The 12862-nt window shown below is 37.9% G+C and overlaps 1 long non-coding RNA gene across 1 annotated transcript; it reads left to right on the top strand.

The window, feature by feature from the left end:
* Positions 1 to 10024: 10024 nt before the first annotated feature.
* Positions 10025 to 10749, top strand: LOC139189629 (uncharacterized). Its single transcript, XR_011573446.1, has 2 exons — positions 10025 to 10181; positions 10277 to 10749. It is a non-coding gene; the product is annotated as an uncharacterized lncRNA (long non-coding RNA).
* The last annotated feature ends 2113 nt before the right edge of the window (positions 10750 to 12862 follow it).

The following is a 12862-nucleotide window of genomic DNA, read 5'->3' as shown; positions in this document are numbered from 1 at the left end:
CATGGCATGGATATAAGGAGTGTAGGCTCTCGAAGTATGCTGCTTTCTTGTAACAAGAATGAACATACTTGCATGGATCGTCCTCCTTTCTATAGATTGCAGCAATTCCATGAGCACAAGGAATTCCAGTGAGATCCCACCTTCTACATGTACTTGTGTGTTTTGCTAAATTAACCACATATTGTGCTCCACTCATATGCTTCACTTGATACTCCTTATCACCAGACAACCAAGCAATTCATGAACCACTTTCTAATTTATTTTTTCAAGCATTTTAAATATTCTAGGGCCAACCTCATTTTTCCACTCATCTGCTGCTTCTCTCATTCTTGCCATTCTAACCATTAGATATGTCGTAATCCTCTCCACCATAGTTAATATTGGTTTATCTCTTGCTCCCAATATTGCACTATTAAAAGACTCACATAGATTATTCAACAAGATATCACACTTGGATGATGTCCTAAAATAAGATATGCTCCAATTACATGCTAGTTTGTCATCAAACCAACTTATAGCCAATCCATCTTCAACTTCCATCTTAGTCATCTCTGCTTTAAATCGTGGAATGGTGGTTGCTCTAGCTGCTGACCAAAGAATTTGTTTCAATGCAATGCCACCGTGTGTTTTCTTGAAATTGTTATATAAGTGTCGAACACAATGCATGTGTTCAGCAGTTGGAATAAGGTCCTTTACAGCTTCTATTAACCCATTTTCAATACCCAAATCAACGATGAGTAGCTAGAGAAACCAAGTCCAAGTTCTTCTATCTTCAATTTCAACAATTGCATATGCTACTAGATACATGCCATTGTTGGCATCTATGCCAATGGCAGTAAGCAATTGGCCTCGATGTGGACCCTTAATGTGGCATCCATCCAATCCCACCACTGGCCTACAACCTTCCAAAAAACTTTTTTCAATGCTGCAAAGCATACATAAAACCTCTGAAACCTAGGCCTTCCTCTTTCCATTTCAGTCTTCACCAAAATCGTACTGCCAGGATTTCTTCGCTTGAGCTCCTCACAATAATCCCGTAACCTTGCATATTGCTCCACATAAGCCCCTTCACTCTTCTTAGCTGCCAATGACCATGCTTTATAAAGTTGAGCCGATGTTACGTGCAAATTGTATTGTTTATGAACAGTTTGTTGAAATTTTGACACTTCCCATATAGGATTGTCAAGCAAATCCTCACCATACCTATGTGATACCCAAGTTGAGGTGCATAGTCTGAGCTTTTCCTCTGTCGGACATTTCTGGGCATCATTGAGTGTCTTCGCTTTAAGTGCAGAGCTCGTATCTATTTTGCTTGCTTAAATCACCCATGGACATCCCTCATTTGTACACTTACCCTGAACTTTATAACGCTCTCTTATTGGGAATCTTATTTGTCTTCCATTTACACAGCCATAATACACTTGTCTGAACTCCTTTCTATTGGTAAATATCATTCCAATTCTAAATTGAAGCTTGAATTTCATTGTTTGGGGTGAGGAATGTCAAAAGAGTTTGCTGAAGCTTGAATTTCAATGTTTAGGGCTTAATTGATCAGTTGGACATCATTAACAATGCACACAAGTACCACTCTATTTAGGGGCAATAGAGTAGCTAGAGTCCAAAAATCACTATCAGCAACCATAGACTTGTAAGTTCTGTCATTTGGCAATGTGTAATAGTACTTAGCAATCTTAGTATACCTTAACTTCTTGGCATAATCCTCAATATCCCACCTAGACATTAGATCACAGTTCATATTGTCAAACCAAGCAACATGACCACCAACATAAGTCATTGTCCCATTACAGGCTTCTATAAAGTGACCTTCATGGTGCATTTCCATTGTAAACAACTTTGATTTATCTGTACAAGATAAGTGATCATGTCACATCCCAGATTGACTCCGCCGTAGCACGATATTGTCCGCTTTGAGTCCTGATCACACCCTTACGGTTTTGTTTCTAGGAACTCACGTGAGAACTTCCCAATGGGTCACCCATTCTGGGATTGCTCTCGCCTGAACTTGCTTAACTTTAGAGTTCCGATGGAATCCGAAGCCAGTGAGTTCCCAAAAGGTCTTGTGCTATATGAAGGTGGGCATGTGCATATAAAGCACATCACCCCTTCTCCGTTGGTCGATGTGGGATGTTACAATCCACCCCCTTAGGGGCCTGACGTCCTCGTCAGCACACTCGCACCACACGGCAGAGTGGCTCTGATACCATTCTATCACATCATAGTCTCGGCTCTGCTGTACCACGATATTGTCCGTTTTGGTCCCCGGCCACGCCTTCATGGTTTTGTTTCTGGAAACTCACGTGAGAACTTCCCAGTAGGTCACCCATCCTAGGATTGCTCTTGCTTGAACTTGCTTAACTTTGGAGTTCCGATGGAATCCAAAGTCTGTGAGTTCCCAAAATGCCTCGGGCTATATGGAGGTGGGCATGTGCATATAAGGCATATCACCCCTCTCCGTTGGTCGATGTGGGATGTTACAATTCACCTCCCTTAGGGGCCCGACGTCCTCGTCGGCATACTCACACCACACGGCAGAGTGACTTTGATACCATTCTGTCACATCCCAGACCGGCTCCGCCGTAGCACGATATTGTTCACTTTGAGCCCCGACCACGCCCTTATAGTTTTGTTTTTGGGAACTCACGCGATAACTTCTCAGTGGGTCACCCATCCTGGGATTGCTCTCGCCTGAACTCGCTTAACTTTGGAGTTTCGATGGAATCTGAAGCCAGTGAGTTCCCAAAAAGCCTCATACTATATGGAGGTAGGCATGTGCATATAAGACACATCACCCTCCCTTCGTTGGTCGATGTGGGATGTTACAGATCAAAGTTTAAGCAATCGATAAAATGACAAATCAAATGAACATTCCTTACTTAGATACAAAGTAACCATCAACATAAAAGTGCATGGACATGAAAATAGGTTTTAGTACTTTAAATTTTGAGATCCAGAGTGTTCAAGTCACACTTAAAGTCTGACTTGCCCCCATAATCACCAACTTTCAATGAATACCATTTATATATCTAAAAAAAAGATAAAAATTCTCAAATTCTCGACTCGATACATAGAATGTTAAACAAGAGACCTTGTCCCAATCCAATCCGCCTTCTGTAAACAAACCAAATCATGTTGATTTGTCAGCTTTTATTTGAGATATAGATGGGAGTACTTTGTAGGGAGTTTTAACGAAAAGCCTGCGGTACTGTTCACTTTAACGAAAAACCACATTTTTACACTAAAAAGTCAAACATGTTACTATTCATTTTACCCTTTATTTTGTCCTTATCGTTAAAACTCAAAGTTTTCAAGTCTTTTTCATTAGTTTTCCTTACTTTGTATCCCAATAGGACTCTTTGTAATCTAATATATTTATACGCTGTCAATGAATGAATATGAGTTACGACTTATACAATTCAATTTCCCTATTATAAGTTTTCTACATAAAAGCATTAAACAAAACACATGAAGACATTAATATAAAATCAGTAGTCGACATTCTACACACATACATTACTTTAGTCTAAAGAAGGCTTTTGAATTGCACTATACAAATGAATAGTGTTTTGCACCACATTTCAGTTTATTTACAAGCTTGCCACTCGAATGCTTTTAACCAACTTTCACTTAATTTACAAAATTGCCACTCAGGCTAAAAAACCTATTTTCAGCCGTTGGTTGCATTTCACCTTTGACTCGGCGAGAGAGAGGGGAAGGGGGACATCACAGCTGACAAATTAGAGAGAGACAATTGCTCCCATTTTTTACTCGAACACAGCTAGGTGTGCCTCTGGTGAGCGGAGAGAGGGGGATAGAGCGACTACAGAGGAGGGAGACACAGGGCCTGACAGATTGGAGAGAGATTGGAGCTACGGGTTTGGACTGAATGAGAGAGAGATTTAGGTAGGTGCTCTGCCAGGATCTATGGGATTTTCTCCCATTTTAGAGAGAGAGAGATGGGCAAGGAGAGAGATATAGAGCGGAAAGCATGGGTGTGTGTATTCTTTAGGGTTAACGGGTTACGCACGGAGTCGGTGAGGAGGGGATGGGTGATGGATGAATGGCAGGGTCTGGGTTTTCAATTTTCTCCCTTGATTCAAAAGGTAATGCACTACTTTTTTTTCATTGTTTAGTGTCTAATTGCCATTTGCTTTGTTACAATTTTCATTTATATTTTGTTCTTTCATTCAAATTGTAATGGATGTTTATAAATTGTTGAGTTGGATGCTAGGATTATGTCTCTGTTTTTGTGAATTAGGGTCTTCCACTGATTTAATTTGTTTGTTTCTTGATTAATACTTACGTTAGCTCTTCGCCTCTTAATATTTTGATTTAGGTCAATTGTTAAATTCTTGAAAAAAATTGAAAGCATTGTTCTTTTTTGTCCCAAATTGGTTTGGTTCTGGTTTCAAAACAGAAACAAAAACATAAACTCCTTCACCTACGATTCACTTATTCCATTCCAAGTATTTCTCCATTTCTTTTTTAATTTCTTACTTTTTGATTCAAGCATTTATTTTTTTAATTAAATTACAAATAAGTATTATTGACCTTCATTTGGTACCAATCAATCAAATGAGAGATGAGTTGTTTGAATGTTTGATTTTACTTGAATCAGAATCTCCAAGGAGGAGAAGGAGAAGGATCAGAATGATTTAGGGTTTAGGTCTTAGTATGTGAGCAGGCGTATTGATGACTGTAATCAAGGTATCACTTAAGCTCTAATTGTGATTGGTAAATTTTGAATGACTGCTGGTTACTGTTAAAATCCCAAATGTATGCAATCCCACATTCCAATTTGTTGTGTGAAGACGCGGACCACAATTGCTTCCTCTCAGCACAATTAGTTTCCACAATTACTCTTAAACCCTAATTATCTCTCCTCTCTCTAAAATCCATTTTTTGATTTCTGAATAGGGTAAATGGATATTGTTTCTGTGTGCAGGTGTTACTCGGAGAAGTTTCAAGGGCCCTGGGACAAGGAGGATTGCATTTCAAAGTAGCAGAAATACAAGGCCGCCCTCTCTTTGCGTATCCAATCTTACCCTTCTCCTAAATTTTTATCAAACTATAGGATTTATTTTGCTGATTTTATTTTTTGCGATTTGAGTTTTTATCTCCTGATTATTTTTATTTTTTGCAGAGGTAATGCTTTTCCTTTGACTGGAAATTTTAGTGTTTTTAAAGTATAATGTTATCAAATTCTTTTTTTCTAATTTTCTGATTTTGGACTTTTGCAGGGAGTGCTAATATACTGAATTTTTGGGATTTTTTTTTATATCTTTGCATGATTTTTGGTCTTTGAAATGGGTATGTGCTATTTTTAACGTTTTGGTTCTCACCTGTTCCGTCTTTGATTTCTGTTGTTTGCCTCCTCTAGGTTGCTTCGTGAGTTTCATTTTCCGTTGTTGGCTTATGGAATTTGTAAAAATGGTTGTAGTTTTGTGACCAAATCCCTGTAAGAGTGTGCCGAAACACAGATTAGCATGCAGTGAACATACATTGAATTTGAACAAAATTTAATATATAAGTGAAGGCATATGCAGTGAACAGACATTGAATTTAAAATTGATAGGGTAGTTAAGCTTCTGCCTTAGCTATTCTTTGTCACTCACTTTTGGAATTTAATTCATTGATTTCAAAGTCACTCATGTACTATGTCTTACTCTATTCACTCATTTTTAGTATGCACCATTGAATTTTTTTATCATATATTATTCACTCATCTACTACACTAATGTTGAGATTTGGGTATAATTTGTTTTCCCAAATGTCCTGTTTTTAAGGGAAATCTAATATATAAATGGATCCAAAAACTCATGTTGCAACACATTGAATTTATTCAAATATTGATGCTTTTCCTTCTATTCACTTCAGTTGTCGTCTTCTTCTTCGTTCTTTTTTCAATGGCAAAGCCACATGTTGTTAAACCTTTTGCCGCTACTGGTCTGGTCCAATTCGAAAGAGTCGGTGAAGTACAATCTTTAGGCCCTTTGGAGGAGCTGAAAAACCAGTCTGGACTCCGCCGGTCGAAACATATTCCGAGATATGCTCTAGCTCCATAATGAATCGGACATCGGCCTGGGACACTACTCTCACTCTTTCCTACTTTCATTTTCAATTTTTTTGGAATTTTGCACTGAATTTCATTTGGGTGATTTGTGAATTTTTTTTTCTTTTGTTAGGCAGCTTTTGGTGTGCCTGCAAATATTGATTTGGCGATGCGTTTACAATAACGTCAAGAGGGAAAAGATTCAAAAGATGTTCCCAGTGTAGCTGTTTCAGAATTGAAGAGGTTGTTGATGCTTTTGATGCAGAAGTTTCAGCGAGAATGACAGCGAGATGCACACAAGGATCAGGTTAGAGATCTGCGTTGTTTCTGTGTAAACACTTTTGAGTCTCAAATATATCTCAAATTTGGGGTGTCGGGAATGGGCTGCTAAAGCTAAAAGTTCTTTTGGCTCATACATTAAAGCGGCATGTGCTTTTGGCTCATTTCTGTACAAAAGTTGAATCTTTGAATCTGCTTATTTATGTTTTGAAATGAGTGTGTTTGTTGTTCTTACTACTGGAAGTGTTTCATGTGGAGATTAATCTTTGAATCTGCTTATTCGTGTTTTGGGAATGTTAATCTTTTTAATTTTTTCTTTCCAGGACGAAAATATTTAACAAAATGAATTATGACTATAAAGTTAATTGAAGCTCTGAAAAATTTCGTGGTCGAAAAGGATAACAGATTACTGTTGTTTTTTTTTTCCTTCCTATCCAAAAACTACCTTTGATTTCTTGATTGTGTGTTTATTTAATACGTGCTATTATAATCGTTCCCAATATAATAGCAGGACCTACTATACGAGCAGGACCAGGTAGCCGACCCTCTACAACAAAATCAACCCGCTCAAAAACCCTAGCTTGAATGTGGTTCCAGAGCTCAACGACTGCGTCTACAATGGCAACAAAGTCCGAGTCACAGAGCTTCAGCGCATCATTCATGACCTCCGAAAGCGGAAATGCTTCTCCCAAGCCCTCCAGTTTCCATCTTTCTTTCTTACCTTGCAATTTGTGTTATCCCTTGTTTGGTTGCTCAGAAAATGAAAGAAAATTGAAAGAAGCATCAAAGTAATTAAATTTTAGTTAAAGAAAGTGAGTGAGAGGGAATTAGCATTTTTGTTAGTAAGTGTTTGTTTGTATCATAAGTAATTGGAAATTCCTCTGCTTTTGTAATAATGTGTTTTAGGTTGCAGATTTCAGAGTGGATGAATCAGAAGGGGATATGCATATTTTGCCGGTTGAGCATGTCGTGCAGCTGGATTTGATTGGGAAGGCAGAATTTTGCACAAATTGCTGTGAAATAAAGCCAGTTTGAGCATGTGGGTCGAATCCTATTGGACATTGTTGCATCATGGAGCATGTGATTGCTGGGAAGTTGAAGCTGGGCAGGAAGATTGAGAGTGGGTCTTTCGAAGAACTCTATTTAGGTATGGTAATCAGTGCTTGATATCCTTTTTTCCTTAGAAAATTATTCATTGTGTTAATTTAATGTGTTTTGTAATGAAATTGCTCTTCTGGTGTTAGGTGTAAATGAACACACTGGGGAGGAGGTGGCTGTCAAGCTGGTATGTGATCGATCCTCAAATCGTAGATTCAGTTATGATGTTTGGTTTATGGCTAAATGTTTGCAAGCATTGTATAGTTTTGTGCCTGAGTTATAAATGGACAGCTTCATTAAAGTACTAGGATATGTTGAGTGTGAGCTTCTGGTAATTCATTATGATTTCATACGTGCTTCCATATATATTGAAATTGTCCAGTTTGCTCATGGATGTTTCTGTATGATTTTGCATGTCTCCCTTGATAAAAGCTTGAGCAAAATATGCTTATGAAATCAATGTGGTTTAGCTTTATAAATGTGCCTGCATCTGTACTGCTTATTTGCTACCCATATAAACATATAACTTTATATGAGATTGCCCCCCATTTGAAAATGAGTGTTTTTATGCAATGTTTATGTGTAGGCACTGAAATTAGTGTCTTTTGTTTTTATTTTGATCCCAGCTGCTCAAAATTGAATTTTTTGTTGGTGTGAATATATATGTGAACATATAATATAAGCATTTGGAGTGAATATAATTCATTTTAAATTTTCTTAAATTTATTGATTATCAGATTACATAGTTAACAACTTCTGTGATTTTAAAACACTTGGAGGTGAGATTTACATAATTAAATAGTCAATTGAAAAATTGAAATGAGATGTTAGTTTTACCTGACTGATTTCTTTGTTGGGTTTATTACTGCTCAATGTTAAAACCCAAAAATGATTTTTTGGGCAAGTGGTGATCGGCCTGCCTGGGTTAGGAAAGACCGCTTACTGCAATGGCATGTCTGAGTATATCCAGCTCATCTGAAGGTAAAAAATTTCACTCTGAATTCTGGGTTTTCAAGTGTTTCCATGGCTTCAATTTTGGTTTTTGAATACATCTGAAATATATACAGTGGCAATTTGTTGTTTTGGCGTGCAGGAAAGTTTTTGTGGTATATTTGGATCATGCCGCCGATGCATTGCCGTATCCTTTTCAGGGTTTTATTTTTTTCATGTTTATTGTTCGTAATTTGTAGTTTTGCATTGCATTCCAATGTCGAATATTGAGGGTAATAAAGTAGATCTACTGGTTCACCTTCTTTCATTTGGTGCTTTCAACTTTGAATTTTTTAATCCTACTCATTTTGCTTAGTTTTTGTTCGATTTGGGTTTTGTAGTTCAAAGCCGATTTGGGGATTTTGAAATGGTGGACACTGGGCCAGCTACACCACAATAGGTACTTCAATTTCAATGCCATGACTGTGCATTTCTTTTGCGTAATTTGATCTTCTACTGATTTCGATTGAATTCCAAGAATTTTTTTTATTTGCTTAGTTTAATTTGTTGTTGTTCAATTGTTATGAAGATCTGTGAATGTGTATGAATTATTGGTTTCTGATTTTTGTTGAACAATGTGAATTTGCTTGGTGTTTTAAGTTCTTGATCCAAAGAAAGTTGCGTTATTTCGTAATGGCATTGCCATTTGTAGTGGTTGTTCAAATTACTATGTCATTTTATTTATGCAACACCTATATGATACTTTTCTTATTGGCTGTATGTGAATATCATCAATATCTTATGGATTAATATGCTTACCATTTCGTATACATATGTTTTGATTCATGTTAAACTTTTTGTATTATTTTTGTGTTTGTCATTGGCAGGTGAATTTGAAAACATTCATAGTTATCCATAGGACCTTGAGGGAGTATGCAATTAGTATTCATATAGATGGTTATTCATGTTAACGATGAAAGTATTTGGTTTAGGTTTGTCCTCAAAATTTATGCTTAGTTGTAATAATGTTTTTGCTTAGTTGTGTTAAAAAACCCGCACACTAGACCTTGTTCTTTGATGTAACCAACTAAACTAGCAAATATAGAAAAACTTAGAAACACACAAGAATTATACTGGTTCGGCAGAACTTATGCCTACGTCCAGTTATGATTTCTCTAGGTAGAGAAATCACCGCTCCTTTGATTAATAATAGAGATTACAGAACTTTTGCAAACCCTAGAACTAATCTCTCTCTTGTCTTGGCTGTCACAGTTTTCTTCTCTCTCAATTTAAGCCTTGCCGCACCCTATTTATAAGCATAGGGTGCAGTTTACATGTCCTTTACAGATTATAATTCCTATTCTAAGTGGAATAGGAAATTAGACTTCCTTTCCAATTCCAAATAGACTTCTAGGATTTCTAATCTAAATTGAATAAGGAAACTAAGATTCTTTCCTAGCTCTTTTAGGAGAAGAATTGGTGCACCCTTTTTTTTCCCTAAAACAATCCTAAACAGAAAAGGACATTAATTGACGAGCCAAAATCCTAACAAGTTGTTCATGTAAAAATGGAACTTTTTTTTTGTGTACATATATCATTTTATATTCGTTTAATGTTTGAACTTATGCTTATTAACTTGGTTATTAGTAAGGCTCTTCTAGAGGCAGTGTTGGCGTGTAGATGATGGGGAATTAGGCGATGAGGAGGAAATGACGAAGGCGGAGGACCAAAAGGTCTTATAGAAGAAGAAGCTCAGAAGTCTGATACACCAAGCAACTCCATCTGAAAGCGGAAGAATCCAAAGGTAAACCCCTTCAAACTCTTCGATTATGGTGTTCTTTAGTCGATTGCAAGACTAGAACTTGAAAAACTAACACATGCATATAATTTTTTGTGAAGGAACTGCGGTCCAGTTGCTGTATAAAAGAAAAGGACAACGCATGCTCTCTCTCTCTCACAGTAGCTCTGTGTTCTTCTCCCCCCAAACCTAATGGCTTCAGCCCAATTCGGAGCCTGCTCGGATTGGGACCTCTTGGAGATTCGGAGCTCCAGGTGAGATAATTTTCCCCAAATTGTATTCAATCTATGTTGCTTCATTTCATTTCCATTTTAATTTGGAATTGTGGATATTTTAGGCAGGTATTGCATGTATAACCACAACATTTTTTGTGTTGGATTGGGGTCAAATTGTCCAGCTTTATTAGCTATTTGGTCGCCTGTGTATTTGTAATCTGAATAATATGAATTAGGGTTTTTCTGTTAGTGTCCGATTGGTCAAGAAGGGATGCTTCTTTTTTGTTATCATGCATATTTAAGCTGTAAACATCTGAAAAACTGCTTAATTGAAGTGAGATTTCCAATTTTTGAGCTCAGTTTCAGGCCTTGACCTTTGAATTTGTTTACATGTATCCCAACTGAAGCTATATACGTCGTAGTTTAGGGGGATTTTGCTCAAAATTTGGAAAGCTCTCTCGCTTTCAATGTCCGAGTATTTAGGGTTTTGTGCAATGCAAACTTGAGCTTATTGATCCAAATGCTAGAACAGTGTACTAGACCAATTTCATATCCTCTTGGGCTAATGAGAGTATATTACTTGCCACTGAGGAATTTACTTCGTATAATAGCAATGTGATGATGTGTGGCATGCTTTAACTAAGGGATATTTTTGTGTGGTAAGAAAGCCATAGAGAGAGTCACATTTTTGTTTGGTTAAATTACATTGTAGCTTCTCAAGTTTAAGGTCTATTACAACCTCATACAATATCTTTAAAATATTTCACTTTCATACCTCACGTACTATTTTATTTCAAAATAATACCTCTGTTACATTTTCCATTCATTGATCCGTTAAGTGCTGACGTGGCTGCTACATTTGTGCCACGTGGTAAAAATAACATTTTTTTTAAAAAAACCTAAATCTTCTACAGCAACAACAACAACAACAACAAAGCCTTTTCCCACTAAGTGGGGTCGGCTATATGAATCCTAGAACGCCATTGCGCTCGGTTTTGTACCATGTCCTCCGTTAGATCCAAGTACGCAAGTCTTTTCTTAGGGTCTCTTCCAAAGTTTTCCTAGGTCTTCCTCTACCCCTTCGGCCCTGAACCTCTGTCCCGTAGTCACATTTTCGAACCGGAGCGTCAGTAGGCCTTCTTTGCACATGTCCAAACCACCGGAACCGATTTTCTCTCATATTGCCTTCAATTTTGGCTACTCCTCCTTTACCTCGGATATCCTCATTCCCAATCTTATACTTTCTCGTGTGTCCATACATCCCATGAAGCATCCTCATCTCCGCTACACCCATTTTGTGTACGTGTTGATGCTTCACCGCCCAACATTCTGTGCCATACAACATCGCTGGCCTTATTGCCGTCCTATAAAATTTTCCCTTGAGCTTCAGTGGCCTACGACCGTCACCCAACACGCCGGATACACTCTTACACTTCATCCATCCAGCATTCTATGGTTGAGATCTCCATCTAATTCTCCGTTCTCTTGCAAGATAGATCCTAGGTAGCGAAAACGGTCACTTTTTGTGATCTTCGCTAGATTGCTCCGGTCATTAGTGTGGATAAGTATATAAATGGATAGAGATAGGAAAGCTGAAGCTAAAAACAAAACCTAAATCTTCTAACAAAAAATAAACAAAAAAACAAAAGAACAGCTGAAAGAAAACCCACCCCCGTGAACCCCCCAAACCAGAGACCCAGAAACAAAACAACTGCCACCCCCCCCCGGGGACCCTCCCACGACCCACCTCACCTAGAAACCCACATCCCTCCCTCCGCACCCACCATCTTCCCTCCTTTACAACCCCACCCCCTCTCCTCTACACACCCATCACTCCTTAAATCCACATCCATTCCTCCCACCTCACGAACCCGGCGATGACGGCGTAGACGATATCTGATTTTTTTTCTTCTGGGTTGTGGGTATAGGGGTTGGGGGAAGAAGATGAAGATGAGGGAAAATAGAGGGGAAGAGGAGGGGAAAACAAACTGAAAGGTTTTTTTTTTTGTTTTTTTTGTTTTTTTCTGGGTTGCAGGGGGAAGAAGATGAAGATGAGGGAGAAGACAGGAGGAGGAGGAGGAGGGGTGGGGAAGACGAACTGAAGGGCTTTTTTTTCTTTTTTCTTTTTTTTTATTTCTAGGTTGCAAGGGAAAAATATGAAGATGGGGGAGAAGAGAGGAGGAGGAGGGGGGATAAGGTTTTTGGGTTTGGGGGTTGCAGGGAGAAGAGAGGAGGAAGAGGGGGGAATAAGGTTTCAGCTTTTGATTTTTGATTTTATTTTTAGAAGATTCAGGTTTTTAAAAAAAAAAATAAAAAATTATTATTTTTGCCATGTGGCACACATTTGGCAACCACATGGCACAAATGTGGCAGCCACGTCAGCACTTAACAGATCAATGGATGGAAAATGTAACGGTTGTATTATTTTGAAATAAAATAGTACGTGAGGTATGAAAGTGAAATGTTTTAAAG

This window comes from Malus domestica, chromosome 11, assembly GCF_042453785.1.
Source record: "Malus domestica chromosome 11, GDT2T_hap1".
Classification (NCBI taxonomy): Eukaryota; Viridiplantae; Streptophyta; class Magnoliopsida; order Rosales; family Rosaceae; genus Malus; species Malus domestica.
This window is presented reverse-complemented; position numbering and strand designations above follow the sequence as displayed.